Below are 18,916 nucleotides of genomic sequence, written 5' to 3' on the forward strand. Positions count from 1 at the left end.
CCCCTGCTCTTTGTGATTTTTATAAATGACTTGGATGATGAAGTGGATGGGTGGGTTAATAAGTTTGCTGATGATACCAAGATTGGTGGAGTGGTGGACAGTGTGGAGGGCTGTTGTAGGTTGCAACGGGACATTGACAGGATGCAAAGCTGGGCTGAGAAGTAGCAGATGGAGTTCAACCTGGAAAAGTGTGAAGTGATCCATATTGGAAGATCAAATTTGAATACAAAATACAGGGTTAAAGGCAGGATTCTTGGCAATGTGAAGGAACAGAGGGATCTTGGGGTCCATGTCCATAGATCCCTCAAAGGTGCCACCCAAGTTGATAGGGTTGTTAAGAAGGCTTTCATTATCAGGAGGATTGAGTTTAAGAGCTGCGAGGTTAAGCTTAAGCTCTATAAAGGCCTGGTTAGAACACATTTGGAATATTGTGTTCTGTTCTGGTCGCCTCATTATAGGAAGGATGTAGAAGCTTTAGGAAGGATGCAGAGGAGATTTATCAGGATGCTGCCTGGACTGGAGGGCATGCATTATAAAGAAAGGTGAGGGAGCTAAGGCTTTTCTCATTGGAGCAAAGAAGGATGAGAGGTGTACAAGATGATGAAGGGCATAGAGTGGATGGCCAGAGACTTTTTTCCCAGGAAAGAAATGGCTATCTTAAGGGGGCTTAATTTTAAGGTAATTGGAGGAAGGTTTAGGGGAGATGTCAGAGGTAGGTTCTTTACACAGAGAGAGGTGAGTGCTTAAAATGCACTGCCAGCGGTGGTAGTAGAGTCAGAGACATTAGGGACATTTAGGAGACTCTTGGATAGGCACATGGATGATAGTAAACTAAAGGGTATTTAGGTGGAGTAGGATAAAAGGTTGGCACAATATTGAGGGCTGAAGGGTCTGTATTGTACTGTACTGTTCCATAAAGGGTGGTACTGTATGGAACTCTTTCGCAAACGATAGTGGATGCAGGATCAGCTGCTAAAGTTAAATCTGAGATAATTTATTTGTTAAGCAAAGGTATTAAGGGATATGTGTCAAAGACAGGAAAATGGAGTTCGGCCACAGATTATTGAATTGTGGAACAACCTCCAGGGGCTGAATGGCCTACTCCCATTCCGATAAAAATTACCACAAGATTTTCTTCTGTGGTGTTTTTCAAATGCTTGGCTTTCCGAGCTGCTGGCTGCACAGTCAACTTGGTGAAAGATTTGCTGCCACAATTCTCCTTTCAGTTCTAAAAGGTCTGACTGGTATAGTGTGGCCAAGTAAAACCATTTAATAGTCTAATGGGGAGGTTCTTGTCTTAAACAATACATAGAATATGTTTGTTTTGTGTTCAGTTGTAATCAACCTTTTCAGACATGTTATGACAATTCTCTGGAACAGGTTGGACTTGAACGTGGTCCTTCTGGCCTCGAGGTAAGAACATTACCCCTGCACCGCAAGAGTCCTCAAGATGTAGTTATTTGCATGATAGCAACTAGATATATCGATACACTAACGTTGATACTTGGCCAATGAAGGTGTCCTATATGATCAATCTATTCCCCCTGCCCAAGTTTCTATGACATGATCTTATTGTTGATACTTAATGCATTCCTCAGTATTAACCCTTTCAGAAGCTAGCATCTTACACGACACCTCTCAGAGTGTAATTAGAATCATAGAATCCTTACAGTGTGGAAACAGGCCATTTGGCACAACAAGTTCACACCAATCCTAAAAGAGTAAGTCACCCTATCCTATTATCCCACATTTACCCCTAACTAATGCACCTAACCTACATACCCTGCACACTATGGGCAATTTAGCCTGGCCAATTCACCCAACCTGCACATCTTTTGATTTTGGGAGGAAACTCACGTAGACACGGGGAGAATGTGCAAACTCCATACAGTCGCCCGAGGCTGGAATCGAACTTAGGTCCCTGGTGCTGTGAGGCAGCAGTGCTAACCACTGAGCCACCTTGCCACCCCAACTATGAAGTATAAACGGATGAAATCATTTAATGAAAGTACAATATAAACATGGCATTAAAGACAGAATTAAGTGAGATTGAAAAGAGACTGAACAAGAAAAACACAAAAAATTAAAGTCTCCAATATTAATAAATTCTGCAAAATTGGGACTCCAAATTTATTCAACGTTCAGAGTTAAAGGTAATATTTCACAGGAATCATTTCTGATCATATTCTGCATGTACCTGCACTAATTTATTCTGTACAGGCAGGATAAGTATGCTTTTTTATTGAGGGGCACAGCTATTAATTTATGTCTACTTTAAATTTTTTTCTCCTTTATCACCATTAGCAACTGCTTTGTGTTTTGCGCTGGTCAAACTTACCATCTGATGTACTCACTCCTCCTCACCCTCTGTCAACAGTATAACAACTGCCATTTCCATTCCTTTAAGTTCTGAAGAAGAGTTGTGTTACATTTGAAACATTGACGGTTTCTGTCTCCAAAGATGTTGTCAGGCCTTCTGCGTTTCTCCAGCGCTTTCTGTTTTTATTTCAGATTTCTAGCATCTGCAGTATTTTGCTTTTATTTGAGTACTCTAGTACTTTTTATTTGAGTACTAGAGGTTGCAGTCCAACTTATTACATGGTATCATGAGCAATGTTATCCATGTCATTACCCTTGGAAAATCTAGATCATTTCAAGCTTTTAGATTTGGGTAGATACTGAAAAGGAAAAGAAAATGCAGAGCTGTGGAGAGGATCTAATGGATTAGTTATTTTATAGTGACAGTACAGACATAATGGATCAAATGATCTTCACAAATGCTCTGAGATTCCATGATTCATAGTCAGAACGTAAGATATAGGAGCACGATTAGGTCATTTTACCTTCTAAGCCTGCACCCATTAAAGATCACAGCTGAGCTTCAACATTGACGCCAATTCCTCACCCTGTCCCCATATTTCTAAGTGCATAAAACTCTTAACAATGTTAGTCTTCAATTTTATTCATTTGACTAAACATCCATTGTCCTCTCAGCAAAAATATTCCAGAGATTTACAATCCTTAATGAATAAGAATTCTTCTTATCTCAATGCAAAATGGCTGAGTGCTCGTCTTGAGAAGATGATCTCAAGTTCTAGATTCTCTTACCAAGGAAAGAACTTCTCGGCATCCAGAATGAAAATTGTATACATTTCAGTGAGATTACCTTTCATTATGCTAAACAATCTTTCCTTATAAGACAGCCCAGGAATCAATGCAACTGACAAAAAAAAGAACCCAACTCTTTATATTTCTCCTGTTCATACTGGTCAATTTACAAAGGGTCTTTACCTATTGTTTCTGATTGGAACACTTCAGATCAGCTTAATGGAACTCTCCATCTCTCAATACAGAGAGGGTTACAGTGGCCCTCTGTCTCCCCAATACAAAGCAGGTTACAGTAGCTCTCTGCTCCACAATACAGAGTAAGTTACAATAGCTCTCTGTCTCCCAAGTACAGAGTAAGTTACAGTAGCTCTCTGTCTCCCCAGCACAGAGTAGGTTAGAGTAGCTCTCTGTCTCCGCAATACAGAGTAGGTTAGAGTAGCTCTCTGTCTCCCCAATACAGAGTAGGTTAGAGTAGCTCTCTGTCTCCGCAATACAGAGTAGGTTAGAGTAGCTCTCTGTCTCCCCAATACAGAGTAGGTTAGAGTAGCTCTCTGTCTCCGCAATACAGAGTAGGTTAACACAACTCCATGTCTCCCATTGCAAAGTAGGTTAGAATAGCTCTTTGCCTCCCTATTGGACAGGTCAGAGCAGTTGTCTAGCTATTGCACAGTTGGTCAGAGCTGCTGTCAATCTCCCCACTGCTCAGTAGGTTGGAAACGTGCTCTGTTTCTTCATGTAGAGTAGGTTATACCAGGTCTTGGCGGGGTGTTATAATTAATTGGGGTAGCATGCTAAAAATCAAGCACCATTATTCTAAGTTGTCACAAAGGTTAAAGTTTCTCTAAAGTATGGAGAGTTCCACAATTTAGCTGTCTTTTAGACCCAGATTACTGGAAAGCATGGACAAGGTGTCTGTACCAAACAAGAATGTCCACTTATCACAAATAAATTAACTCTAGTTACAGTTAAACAATTATTGGCTGTTCACATAGAACTTTACGAGTTAAAACTCTAAACCCCCTTTTAAACTCACCATCTTCACACAAACATATAGACTCAAAGAAACATAGGTGTTCTGGGCAAAGAGAAAACACAGTCAGGCAGTTCAGCAGTCCCTGTCTGCAATGATTGGCAAGATGATCTTTTTGGTCAATCATTCCTGGTGATCGCATCAGGATTCCAGATGATCATCATTCCTGATGAAGGGTTCTTGCCCAAAACATTGATTCTCCTGCTCCTCGAATGTTGCTTGACCTGCTGTACTTTTCCAACACCACTCTTGAAGATGATCTCTTCGCTGATCAAAATGTGGCTTCTTGGAACCTCCCTGCTCCAGATACTGCCAATTATTTGCAGGAGGTATAGTGTAAATGATAAAGGGTAAACTGTGTAAACAGTACCTACAATGAGTACCAGCTTGCTTGCTCTTAAGATGTGCAGCAATCCTTGTTATTTAAAACCGTTCTCCGTCAGATCCCCAATCCAAAAATACAGAAAAGCAATCTTCATGAGCAAAAACAGGAACTGTTGGAGAAACTCAGCAGGTCTGGAGTCATCTGTGAAGAGAGAAACGGGTTAATGTTTAAATACAGAGTCTAACGTTCATTAGAACGCCGTTCTGAAAAGAAGGATCACTGAACTCAAAACATTAACCCTATTTTTTCTTCATGAATGATGCCAGACCATCTGTTACTCCAGCATTTTCTGTTTTTGTTTGTTTCAGATCTGCAGTTCTTTGTTTTATTTTAATGGTCTTTCAGGTTAGAATAGCTCAGTCTCCCCATTGCACATTAGGATCCCAGCTCTCTCTCACCCCACTGCATTGCAGGCTAGTACAGCTCTGCGTCTCGATTTGCAGAGTACTTTCACACAGTTTGTCCCTGCAGTGTAGTAATTCAGAGCATTTTTTCTGTCCGTTTACAGAGACAAGTAGTACGTTCCCTGTCTCTCCAGTGCAGTTAATCATAGTTCTGTCTTTACATAATAATTTAGCACGCTTTCTCCAGTGCAGTAATTCTAAGCAGTTCTGTCCCTACAGAATAATTTAGCACACTCTGTGTCTCTCCCATGCAATTTCAGACAGCTCTCATATCTCAGCTCCCTCCTCTTGCTGCACAAACACGTGTCTGACTCTGAATGAACTGATCGCTTCCGGGTTCCCTTTCCACACACCCCCTCCTCCCCTCCCCTCCCCATCATCCCTCCTCCGCTTGGAAAGCGGCTGCTTAGACAGGAACCCAGGCGGGTGAGTCCCACAATATTGCGGGAGTGTGTATGTGGGGTGGAGGGTGGGATGAGCTCTTGGTTTGACGTGCAGTATGGACAAGACTCCGGTTTCGTTTTTATTGTTTCCCAGAAGCCTGGTTAAAGACCCGTGTTCGCGGACGAGCCTTAAACACAAAGGGAAAGGGAAAATTCTGTGCAAATGACGAAAAGGAATATGTGCAACGGGAAGTGTTTGCAAAGAAAAAAAAAGTTAGTGGATATCCCGTGCAAGGCGAACTGCGCCTGAGTCCTAACTGGGGATTGGTGCTAATCAGTCAGTAGGGACTCGGGAAAGGGAAGGATTGAATCAGTACAAAACATGCACTGTGCTTGGAAATTACAGCTGAAACTGGATCAGCTATACCTGTATACATAGCGTGTAAAATACACACACGGGCTGCAGTTATCCTCAGTGTGGGCAGAGAGCTATAGGACATGTGTAAACAGCACCACGCTAAACTTTAACGCAGGCTGACACCAGCCTCTGCAGTAAGGCGGCCCGGGTTATTCCCCCTGTGACAGGGAGTGAAGTCCCAGGGATAGCACTCTCCCTGTAAGTGGAGGAATCTGCGTCCTATTAATATCACATTCGGAAAGAAACGTGCCGAGAGAGAGAGAGCGGAAAGCAATCATTCTTGGCAAGCACATGGACATGAGCCCAGAGTGAGGTTACTCTGCCTGTTTTGTTTCTACAGCACTGATAGTTGACCCCGGTATCTCTGCACTCATCAGTTTTAATAGTCAAGACAGTGAAGGGAGGAACGTGCACGCTTTCTGAGTCAGGATTTTGCTGAACAAATCGACAACGCGGTTGCTTTCCTCACTTGGTAGCGGTTATAAAGCAGAAAATGACCCACAGCTCAAAGTGGCTAACAGTTGAACAATAAATAAAGCGACTGCCATTTATTTTTTAAAAAAGTCAGGAATATTTCATTTTTGTTCATTGGTAAGATCCATGCTGGGGTTTACCTTGAACTGATCAAATATAAGACTCCCTTACTTCAAAACTCTCATCACTTTAATCAGAGTAACTTACCAATGCTGTAATAACTACAGCTTCCGCAGATGTATGAAGCAGTAGTCATCCTGAACCTTTTTCTATAACTTAGCTTTTTTATCCTGTTTAAGTTTTAGTAGAGTTATACTTGGCTTTCCTGGCATTTGAAGACGTCAAATTTCTGTGATTAATGAATAAGTGGAAGGAGTTTTATTAAAAGAATCTTGCAAACCTGTCAGTTTTAAATAATTACAATTCAGTATTGATTAACCTTTTAATATTTAAGGCTCTCAACAAATGACCAGCTTAGAAATTTCACTAATGCTAAGTTAACCTCAAAGTAAATTGTGATTGTTTTGCTTCATGACTTGGCAACATTTTTCTGTTTGAAGCAGAAGAATTGAAAAATTTATTGTCGAATAGTGTCCTGCAACCTATGCTATATTGTGTCAGCCTAAATTATCCCCAGTTCACTGAAGAAAGTCCACCTGGAAGACTGCTAATCCTCATCCTGATGCAGCTGACAAGTTTAGTCATTCCAGGTTTATATAGACAAAGTGAGGACTGCAGATGCTGGAGATCAGATCGAGAGTGTGTTGATGGAAAGGCACAGCAGGTCAGGCAGCATCCGAGGAGCAGGAAAATCGACGTTTCGGGCATAAGCCCTTCATCAGGATTGATTCATCATTCCTGATCAAGGGCTTATACCTGAAATGTCGATTCTTCTGCTCCTCAGATGCTGGTTTATATGAAGTTGATGTCTTCATTCCTGGCTTTATATTAGATGAGCTAAATGGCCCCATAATTTTTATTTTCCACTGTTTCCTTGAACAATGTTGTACAAGGATAGCCTTTTCTCCTTATTTTGGTCTGAGTGATGTTTTCAAAAACTGGCCTGCTATTCTGACTCTGCTTTTGTGGACCACTTTTGCATCATGTGTTTGTTTGCAATGCTAGTGTGATTTTCTAAATGTACAGGGGAAATCACTCATCTTTCCTTTACTCCTTATCATCTTGAACATTTTGTATCTGTGTGAGGTAGATCGTCTCACATTGTTCTGGGCGAAAGTGAAGACTGCAGTTGCTGGAGATTAGAGTCAAGATTAGAGTGGTGCTGGAAAAGCACAGCAGGTCAAGCAGCATCCGAGGAGCAGGAAAATCGACATTTCGGGCAAAAGCCCTTCATCAGGAATGGGCTCCTAATGAAGGGGTCCTGCCCGAAACGTCGATTTTCCTGCTCGTCGGATGCTGCCTGAGCCGTTGTGCTTTTCCAGCACCACTCTAATCTTGATTCACATTGTTCTGGGTCACGCATGGTGGTGGTATGAGTACTAGCTGTTACCAGTCTCTCAAATTCTGTCCGTTTATTTCATGACAAAGAAGATTCGTTGTCTGGTCATTTGCAGATGGGGAGAAGCTGGACAATGCGTTATTCATTGTGATTAATGAAGAAGTGGAAGGAATTTTATTTAAAAGACCTTGCACATTTGCTAGTTTTAAATAATTACAAATCAGGATTGATGAACCTTTTTTAATATTTCAGAATCTCAACAAATGGCCAGCTTAGAAATTCCACTATTGCTAATTTGATCTCAAAGTAAGTTGTGATTGTTTTGCTTCATGACTTGCCAAAATTTTAAGCTATTGCCACTTAATTACTTCATGTACAGAGAGAAATAGCCGGGTCAGTTGGGTACAATAAGTTATAAGTACGTTACATGATAATTTTCTGCAGAAATGGAGCTGTTGATGACTGGAGTTGCATCTCCATATTGCGCAAAACTGAAGACTGCAGATGCTGGAGATCAGAATCAAGATTAGAGTGATGCTGGAAAAGCACAGCAGGTCAGGCAGCATCTGAGGAGCAGGAAAATCGACAGTTCTGAGAAAAGCCCTTCCTCATTCCTGATGAAGAGCTTTTGCCTGAAACATCGAATTTCCTGCTCCTCAGATGCTGCCTGACCTGCTGTGCTTTTCCAGCACCACCTAATCTTGTAGCTCAGTATTGCTAAGCGGAAGATGTAAAACAAAGACTTGATTTCGATTTGAGTGAACTATTCTAATAAGCTTATCACAACTGAGATCTAAGTTCAGTTGCAGCATCTACAATAATTCATATTAGATGTCTACAGCATGCAATCTGACTATTTTAAAAATATTTTTGGTAAAGAAATACCTGTATTGATGAGAAACAAGCTGTTCAGATAGATCACTTTCTGGATACTCATACCACTTACATGATTAACTGTGCAGTGATGAGTGGCATGAAATATTGAGAAACAACATTTATCATTACACCTTCAATCATTAATTTATTTTGCAACGATGAAAGGGTAGAAGGTGTCGGTAGGGTAGTTGATAAATATTCAAAGTTTGGTCGAAGATTTGTAGCTCGGGTGCTCGTTGTTGTGGTTCTGTTCGCCGAGCTGGGAATTTGTCTTGCAAACGTTTCGTCCCCTGTCTAGGTGGCATCCTCAGTGCTTGGGAGCCTCCTGTGAAGCGCTTCTGTGCTGTTTTCTCCGGTATTTATAGTGGCCTGTCTCTGCCGCTTCCGGTTGTCAGTTCGAGCTGTCTGCTGTAGTGGCCGGTATATTGGGTCCAGGTCGATGTGTTTGTTGATAGAGTCTGTGGATGAGTGCCATGCCTCTAGAATTCCCTGGCTGTTCTCTGTTTGGCTTGCCCTATAATGGTAGTGTTGTCCCAGTCGAATTCATGTTGCTTGTCGTCTGTGTGTGTGGCTACTAAGGATAGCTGGTCGTGTCGTTTCGTGGCTAGTTGGTGTTCATGTATACGGATCGTTAACTGTCTTCCTGTTTGTCCTATGTAGTGTTTTGTGCAGTCCTTGCATGGGATTATGTACACTACATTGGTTTTGCTCATGTTGGGTATCCGGTCCTTCGTCCTGGTGAGTTGTTGTCTGAGCGTGGCTGTTGGTTTGTGTGCTGTTATGAGTCCTAGTGGTCGCAGTAGTCTGGCTGTCAGTTCAGAAATGCTCCTGATGTATGGTAGTGTGGCTAGTTCTTTGGGTTGCGGCATGTCCTCGTTCCGTTGTCTCTCCCTTAGGCATCTGTTGATGAAATTGCGAGGGTATCCGTTTTTGGCGAATACTTTGTATAGGTGTTCCTCTTCCTCTTTTTGTAGTTCTGGTGTGCTGCAGTGTGTTGTGGCCCTTTTGAATAGTGTCCTGATGCAACTTTGTTTGTGTGTGTTGGGGTGGTTGCTTTCATAGTTTAGTACTTGGTCTGTGTGTGTGGCTTTCCTGTAAACCTTTGTGGTGAATTCTCCGTTCGGTGTTCTCTGTACCATCACGTCTAGGAATGGGAGTTGGTTGTCCTTTTCTTCCTCTCTAGTGAATCGGATTCCTGTGAGTGTGGCGTTGATGATCTGGTGTGTGTTCTCTATTTCTGTGTTTTTAATTATTACAAAGGTGTCATCCACGTATCTGACCCAGAGTTTGGGTTGAAGTTGAGGTAAGACTGTTTGTTCTAACCTTTGCATTACTGCTTCTGCTATGAGTCCAGAGATGGGTGAGCCCATGGGTGTTCTGTTGATTTGTTCGTATATTTGGTTATTGAATGTGAAGTGTGTTGTGAGGCACAGGTCCAGTAGTTTAAGTATGCCGTCTTTGTTGATAAGTTCAACATCCTGTTGTCTGTTATGTCTGTCCAGCAGGTTGGCTATTGTTTCTTTGGCTAGTGTTTTGTCAATGGAGGTGAACAGTGCCGTTACATCGAATGAGATCATAGTTTCTTCCTTGTCTATGTGTATATTTCTGATGATGTCCAAGAATTCCTGTGTCGATTGTATAGATTGTCTGGATCCGCTGATCAGGTGTTTCAGTTTCTGCTGTAGTTCTTTGGCCAGTTTGTGTGATGGTGTCCCTGGTAGTGTTACTATAGGTCTGAGTGGGATGTCTGGTTTGTGCACTTTGGGTAGTCCATAGAATCTGGGGGTGTTGTTGCTTTCAGGTTTCATTCTTTGTAGGTCAGACCTGGTTATCTGTCCGTTTTTTTTGTAGATTCCTCAGTGTGTTGTTTATCCTATTGGTGAGCTGTTGGGTGGGGTCAAACTCCCTCTTTTGGTAGGTGTTGGTATCTGAAAGTAGTTGTTGTGCTTTTTGCATGTACTCTGCTTTGTCCAGGATGACCGTCATTCTGCCTTTGTCTGCTGGTAGTATAATTATGTTCTTATTGTTTCTTAGTGATTTTAGTGCTTCCCTCTCCTTGGTGTTGGGGTTAAGTGTTTGTCTTTTCCTTGTTATCAGGGGTACGATACTTTGTCTCACTGTTTGTTGTGTTTCTTCTGTCAGTCCATTGTTCCTGAGTGTGCATTCTAGTGCTGCTAGGAAGTCTGCTGTCTTGGTGTCCCTGTGGTTGTAGTTGAGTCCCTTGGCCAGTATTGTTCTTTCCATGTCTGTGGGAGAGGTTTCTAATCCAGGTGTGTGTTGTGGTGTCCTCTTCTTTGTGTGTTAGTTTGGCCATTTTTTTCTTTTAGTGCCGTTTTTTTGCGGTGTGTGGTCCTGTTCTGTTCTATGGTCCGGGTCCATTCCTGATTGGTGGTTTCTGAAATTAACGATTTTTGGTGTGCAATTACTTGTCTGTATTTGTGTAGTCTGTTGTGAGCGTCTGTAATCATTACCTGGATCATCCTGAATCCGTTCTGTCTGGCTGTGTCCCTGGCTTGTGGATTGTTGACTGGTGGTCTGTATCTGACACATGGTGGAAGGATTCGATTCTTTCGGCATTCATGCAGGAACCGGAGTTGTTTGTATGTGGCGCTTAGGCGGTTGGCACAGGATTCCCATTTCCTAGCTTGTCTTAGCATCTCTCGCCCGTAGGTGTTCAAAGTTTGGTAGAAGATTTGTAGCTCGGGTGCTCGTTGTTGTGGTTCTGTTCGCTGAGCTGGGAATTTGTCTTGCAAACGTTTCGTCCCCTGTCTAGGTGACATCCTCAGTGCTTGGGAGCCTCCTGTGAAGCGCTTCTGTGCTGTTTTCTCCGGTATTTATAGTGGCCTGTCTCTGCCGCTTCCGGTTGTCAGTTTGAGCTGTCCACTGCAGTGGCCGGTATATTGGGTCCAGGTTGATGTGTTTGTTGATAGAGTCTGTGGATGAGTGCCATGCCTCTAGGAATTCCCTGGCTGTTCTCTGTTTGGCTTGCCCTATAATGGTAGTGTTGTCCCAGTCCAATTCATGTTGCTTGTCGTCTGTGTGTGTGGCTACTAAGGATAACTGGTCGTGTCGTTTCGTGGCTATCGACCTGGACCCAATATACCGTCCACTGCAGTGGACAGCTGGAACTGACAACCGGAAGCGGCAGAGACAGGCCACTATAAATGCCGGAGAAAACAGCACAGAAGCGCTTCACAGGAGGCTCCCAAGCACTGAGGATGTCACCTAGACAGGGGACGAAACGTTTGCAAGACAAATTCCCAGCTCGGCGAACAGAACCACAACAGTTGATAAATATGCAATAATATCATTCTCCCAATAATTTAACTAAAGTGGAATGGTAAATGTGTGATAAAGTCAAACTGTGTGAATTACAACGGGAATCCTACAACATGATTTAAAGATTCTTTATTTCCAATTTGTCTTAAGATGCTTTCTCCAAATTCTATTTATGTAAATTATGTTGAATAGAAATGGTTAAAAGACAATAGCTGAGATACTAGGGGTGGCAGTGAATGTTACTTGAGGTGAGGAAGTTGGAATATGAAAACATATCATACGGTTTCAAAGCATATTGTGAAACATACACATGTTGCGGTTATACACCCAGACTGATAATGTAGAAAACATGAGTTTAAATCTCTGAATTGCAATTCCAGAATTTGAAATCCGTTCTAAAGATATAAAAAGCTGGCATCAGTAAAAGTGAAGGTTAAACTGTCAGTGAAAAGAAGAACTCGTTCACTCATGCCCAGTAAGAAAGGAAACCTCTGGTATAATCACTGTGATTTTGATAATGTACTGAAATAATTGACACTTGATTGTTGTCTGTCCTGGACTGGGAATGTTCAGTTATATCAAACCTTTTCCAGTTGCAACAGATAGTGGCTCAGCAGCACCTTCTCAGGACAATTAGATGGGCAAGAGATGTTGACCTGGCCAGCAGTGTGTCTGCATCCTGTAAATAAATTAAAGAAAGTTAGTGTATGTTGATGATTTCAAGAAGAAGGAATTTGGAGCAAGAGAAAACCATGTATCCCCTGATCATGAACGACCTCGGGCTTATTTTCCACCTTTCTACCTGTGCCCCATATCCTATGATGCCCTGAGGGCTCAAAGTCTTTCTATCTCAGCCTTGTATCTATTCAAGCATGGTGCATCTGGTACCCTCAGGTAGAAAATTAATAAAAAAAACTACCTCCCTTGGGGTGAAGAAATTATTCCTAGTCCCAGTCCTAAATGAACATCCTGTTATCCTGAAAATCTGCCTGCCACCATGCCTAAGACAAAGCTGTTCATTCTCTTCATGAATGTTTCAATGAGTTTAACCTGCATTCTTCTGAATGGCAGAGACTATAGATCCAATTTGCTCAGCCTCTCATCCCAGGAGACGCCCCTCATCCTGAGGACTAATCTAATATATTTTTCATTTACTGCCTTGAGTACAAGTATGGAACATGCAAGTAAATGTGGAGACCGGAATTCCACAGTGTCCCAGGTGTGGCTTCACCAATGTCTTGTGCAATTGTGCAAACTTCTTTATTCTCGTAGTCTGGTCCCACAGTATTCCAATTTGTTTTCCCACTTTTTTGCCTGTCTCTGCACATTAACTTTAATGTTTGTTGTACGAGTATGCTTTCCTTTTTAGAAACATTGACATTTTGTGCTTTTAAAAAAATTCTGCATTTCTACATTGAAAATCAAAGTGAATAACTTCAGACTTCCCCTCGTTATTCTCCTCATGCCATGTTGTTAACCCACTCATTTTAACCTGTCTATTTTTCTTTGAAGCCTCCTTGTGCTTGTATAGAGGATGTGGAGCGTCTGTAGAGAGACTTGAATAGGCTAAGTGAGTGGGCAAGGGTCTGGCCGATGGAGTACCATGTTGGTTAATGTGAGGTTATCCATTTTGGAAGTAAAAACAATAGGTCAAAATATTATTTAAATGGTAAAAGATTGCAGTATGCTGTTGTGCAGAGGGACTTGGGAGTGCTCGTACATGAATTGCTAAACATTGATTTGCAGGTGCAACAGGTAATCAGGAAAGTAAACTAAATAACACCTGATGAAGAGTAAACTAAATGATGAAAGTAAACTAAATAACACCTCCGAAAGCTAGTGCTTCCAAATAAACCTGTTGGACTATAACTGTGATTTTAAACTAAATATCGGGGCGGCACGGTGGCTCAATAGTTAGCATTGCTGCCTCACAGCACCAGGGTCCTCGTTTCGATTCCAGTCTTGGGCATCTGTCTGTGTGGAGTTTGCGCATTCTCCCCGTGTCTGCGTGGGTTTCCTCCGGGTGCTCCGGCTTCCTCCCACAGTCCAAAGATGTGCAGGTCAGGTGAATTGGCCATGCTAAATTGCCCATAGTGTTAGGTGCATTAGTCAGAGAGAAATGGGTCTGGGTGGGTTACTCTTCAGAGGGTCGGTGTGGACTGGTTCAGCCGAAGGGTCTGTTTCCACACTGTAGGGAATCTAATCTAATCTAATCGGCTTCATTGCTAGAGGGATTGAATTTAAGAGCAGGGAGGTTCTGCTGCAATTGTATAAGGTGTTGGTGAGGCTGGATCTGGAGTATCGTGCGCAGTTGTGGTCTCCTTACTTGAGGAAGGATATACTTGCTGTGGAGACGGTGCAGAGGAGATTCACCAGGTTGATTCTGGAGGTGAGGGGGTTACCCGATGAGGAGTGGTTCAGCCACCTGGGACTGTACTCACTAGAATTTAGAAGAATGAGAGGGGATCTTGTAGAAACGTGTAAAATTACAAAAGGGCTAGATAAGAAGGAGGCAGGCAAGCTGTTTCCACTGGTGGGTAAGACCAGGACTAGAGGACATGGTTTCAAGATAAAGGGGAGTAGATTTAGGACAGAGATGAGGAGGAAATGCTTTTCCCAGAGAATAGTGAATCTATGGAATTCTCTGCCCAAGGAAGTAGTAGAGGCAGCTTCATTAAATATATTCAAGACACAATTGCATGGTAGGGGAATTAAGGGTTATGGGGATAAGGCAGGTAGGAGGAGCTGGGATGATGGATAGATCAGCCATGATCTTAAAGAATGGTGGAACAGGATTGATGGACCAAACAGCCTACTCCTATTATTATGAAACTCTGCGTCCTCCTCACAGCTTACATTCCCATCTAGCTTTTCAATGTCAGCAAAGCAAGCTACGTTACTCTTGGGATCATTTGTCTAAGGCATGCATATAACTTGTAAATAACTGAGATTTTGTGTTGATCATTGCAGCATTGTAATAATCATAGTCTGCCAAATGGAATAAACATTTTTATCGACTATTCTGCAAGGTTTGTGAAGGTTTGTAGCTCAGGTTAAGGTTTAGGGTGTAGGTTTGCTCACTGAGCTGTCGGTTTGATATCCAGACGTTTCATTACCTGGCTAGGTAACATCATCAGTGGCGACCTCCAAGTGAAGCAAAGCTGTTGTCTCCTGCTTTCTATTTATTTGTTTGTCCTGGATGGGGTTCCTGGGCTTTGTGGTGATGTCATTTCCTGTTTGTTTTCTGAGGGGTTGATAGATGGTATCTAGATCTATGTGTTTGTTTATGGCGTTGTGGTTGGAATGCCAGGCCTCTAGGAATTCTCTGGCATGTCTTTGCTTAGCCTGTCCCAGGATAGATGTGTTGTCCCAGTCGAAATGGTGGTTTTTTTCCTCCGTGTGTAGGGCTACGAGAGAGAGAGGGTCTTTTTGTGGCTAGCTGGTGTTCGTGTATCTTGGTGGCTAACGTCCTTCCTGTTTGTCCTACGTAGTATTTGTGACAGTCCTTGCATGGAATTTTGTAGATGACGTTGGTTTTGTCCATGGGATGTACTGGGTCTTTTAAGTTTGTTAGTTTTTGTTAGAGAGTGTTGGTGGGTTTGTGTGCTACTAGGATTCTGAGGGGTCTTAGTAGTCTGGCTGTCATTTCTGAGACTTCTTTGATGTATGGTAAGGTGGTTAGGGTTTCTGGCTGTGTTTGGTCTGCTTGTCGTGGTTTGTTCTTGAGGAATCTGCAGACTGTGAGCAAACCTACACCCTAAACTATTCTGCGCATCCTGGCAGTTAATCAATCCTCTATCCATGCTAAATATGACTCCCAGTTCCACAAACTATTATCTGACGTCTTAATGTTTTGTATGGCAACTTATTGAATGTATTTTGGAAATCCAAATGTTCTACATCTACTGGTTCCTATTTATTTATTATACTAGTTAGAGGCTGAGTTTTTTCAAATACTCTTTTCCCTACATAAATCCACATTGATTTCATGCTATGGTTTTGTATGTGTGTCGTTAGGATTTCCTTAATAATAGATTCTAGCACTTCCTTAATGACTGGGGTCAGGCTTACTTGGCGTGTATTTTTCTTGTTTTCTCATTCACCCCTTCCAGTCGGCTGGACATTGTAGAATCGAGGGAATTTTGTAAGGTCATAGCCAGTGCATCCACCACCTCTGCAACTGTTTCTTTCAGGATCCTCTGGATTTATCAGATTTTAGTTCCTAGAGCCTCGAGTGACTCTGCTGATATTTATTTCTCACTTTACTCACTCTTATTCATCTTATGTCATCTTCTATTTCTATTGTGTAATTTATACCTGCTACAGTGAAGACAACGACAAACTCTGTTCAGTGTCTCAATTCCTTACTCTTTGATTTTTCTGTTACATTGCATGGCTGCTTTATTCTTTTTAATTAACTTTTAGCATTCATTAATTGCTTGTGAAAATACTGCAATCCTCCAAATTATTGGTATCCTTAACCTCCTTAGAAAGCCATTATTTGGATCTTTCTCTCTGAGTTATTCTACGGACTGTACTTTTGTTGAGTCGTGAGTGTGGTGCTGGAAAAGCACAGCAGGTCAGGCAGCATCTGAGGGGCAAGAGATCTGACGTTTTGGACAAAAGCCCTTCATCAGGAATGAGGTTTGTGAGCCAAGGGGGTGGAGAGAAAAATGGGAAGGGCTGGGGGAGTGTGAAGGCTGAGGAAGGAGATTGGCTATGGTGCGAGTCTGCTTCAGGATGTGGCTGAAGAGTTTCAGGGCAGAGGAGATGACCTGGGGTCTGCAGTGAGAGAGAAAGAGACTCACTAAGATCCTTGTAAAGAGAGGAGGAGAACTCTGAGGAAGGAGATATGGCTGTGGTAGAGAGTCTGCTTCTCCTCAGGAGTGATTCTCCTCAGATGCTGCCCTGACCTGCTGTGCTTTTTCAGCACCATTCTAATCTTGACTCTAATCTCCAGCATCTCCTCTCCAGTCTTCACTTTCTCCTCTACTTTTGGTTGGACCTTTTGAATTGTTTCTTCAAATTCTGTCCACCATTTTTATAGCAGAATGGTATCTACACTTTGTTGCGCCTGGTGAGCAACCAAAGTGCTCATAACACTCATTCAGATTCAGGTCCCGTGACTCATGGAAGTTCAGCAAGGATGAATGATTCTTGGAGGAAATCTGAATTCGTAAAAAGCTTTTTTAAAATTTTCCCTCTGAACTCTGATCTCTGAGCATGACATGTAGGTTCTGTCTGCTCTTGAAGTGAGTCCAATCAAATGAATTAATTGGAATTGATTGTAAATCCGTCTAAATTTTGGTGTTCCCTTCCATTCTTCTTTGTTATTGTAACTTGAGTCTGTTAGGAACGCTTGGTTTTGATGGTGAATTTAGCTTTTCCTCTGTGTGCGTGTCTGAGGAACTTTGCAAATCACTATAGCTCTAAAAAGGTAATGAGTCATTTTAAGCATCGGCTGGAGGTTTTCAGAGCCGGGTGTCAGAGAGGCAAGTTACATATTGGCCTTGTTTGCCAGAGAACTAGTTTATGGGAAGAGAAGTCTTGCTATAATTGTATAGGGCTGTGGTAAAATTACATCTGAAATACTATGTGCCATTCTGGTCTCCATGTTTTAGGAAGGCTATACACCTGGGTTGAAAGGGTTGCCCTATGATGAGAAACGGAGTAAATTGAGCCCAAAAACTTTGCTGTTGAGAAAAATGAAGCAGGGAATATTGAAACTTATAAGATTCTGAAAGATCTTAGCAAGTTAGGCGCAGAGAAGTTTCCTTTGATTGGGAAGTCTAGTGTATCAGGCTCAGTCTAAGTATAAGATGCAAATTATTTATGATTGAGCTGAGAAATTTCTTCATTTGAATGATTGTGAGTCATTTAGAATTGTTTCCTCAATGCATTGTAGATCATTGAATAACTTAAGGCTGAGAAAGTAGTTCAGATGTCTCGGGGATTGAAGGGATATTGAGAACAGGTGGGAACATGGAATTTAAAGACAAAGATCAGCCAAAAATTGTATTGAATGGTGGTAGAGGCTTGACAGGCCATGTTGTTTGCTCTTGCTTCGCTTGTTCTTCCCTTTGGTTCAGTTATGCCCTTAATTTTCCAATCAACCTATTATACAGTCATACGGCACGGAAACAGACCCTTCAGTCCAACCAGTCCATGCCGAACGTAATCCCAAACTAAACTAGTCCCACCTGCCTGCTCCTGGCCTATATCCCACCCAACCTTTCCCTTCATGTAGTTACCCAACAATGTTTTAAACATTGTAACATCCACCACTTCCTCCGGAAGTTCATTCCACACGTGTTGAAGTGAATTGCTGGAAGTGCACTACAATTAAGCTGATTTTGGCTGTAACATTTCTGTTGTATGCAACTATCTTTTTTGATATGTGGTACTTTGCGACATTCTTTTTGTGTGACCGAGTGAGACAGAGATTGTGCGGAAGGTTGCCACAATACCATCTAAACTACCATGGGTAGTTTACCAGGAGCAATGATCGTGATTCAGGGAGGGCAATGGACATTGAATATTGATGTGAACATCTGAATCAACGGGCTGTCTCCCACACTCACTGAGATCGGAGGATTGAAAAGAAAATGAAAGAATTGTGGAGAAGGAAAGAGGGTCAATGTGTTAAGTTGGGTACAGGAAGCAAAATAAAAGAATGGAAAGGAAGGCTAATCAAGAGAGAAAATGAGACCAGAAAGTAGGGGGGAAATAACCAAGATTCACATTTGAAAATTAAGAAAACAAATTAAACTTTTTAAAAAAATCTCAATTACTACTTCTAATAATGAAAGTTTGCAGTTTACTTTCTGTTTTCTGGCTGGAGTGGTTGATTGTTATTGTAGGAATGTGAATCTCTTCAGTAGTAGAGCTCCATAACGTGCCGTCTGTAACGTGGTGTTCTGGTTTGAGCTTAATTGCCAGTTAATGTGCAAGTACAGCAATTTCTTGAAATGTGTGAAGAGTTGGAAGAGTAGCTGTCATTTTCAAAAGGCTGAGTCTTGTGTTTTACACCTCACAGGGGTATCCCTTCCTTGCCTCAAACTGCTGGCTGTTACACCATAATCCTGGCGTGCACCATTGTA

The 18,916-nt window shown here is 42.0% G+C and overlaps 1 protein-coding gene across 3 annotated transcripts in view; it reads left to right on the plus strand.

Moving 5' to 3' along the window:
- The first annotated feature begins 5,267 nt into the window (after positions 1-5,267).
- The window catches only part of pot1 (protection of telomeres 1 homolog), a 331,735-nt gene continuing 318,086 nt past the window's right edge, over positions 5,268-18,916 (plus strand). Inside the window, exon 1 of one of the 3 annotated variants that reach the window (XM_072552655.1) lies at positions 5,268-5,353. The gene's annotated coding sequence lies outside the window, so the exon portion shown is untranslated. Of the gene's footprint in view, positions 5,354-5,566; positions 5,584-18,916 lie in introns of those variants that run through there. The other 2 variants (XM_072552656.1, XM_072552657.1) reach the window with 2 other exon arrangements.

The sequence above is a fragment of the Chiloscyllium punctatum genome, chromosome 32, assembly GCF_047496795.1.
Source record: "Chiloscyllium punctatum isolate Juve2018m chromosome 32, sChiPun1.3, whole genome shotgun sequence".
Classification (NCBI taxonomy): domain Eukaryota; kingdom Metazoa; phylum Chordata; class Chondrichthyes; order Orectolobiformes; family Hemiscylliidae; genus Chiloscyllium; species Chiloscyllium punctatum.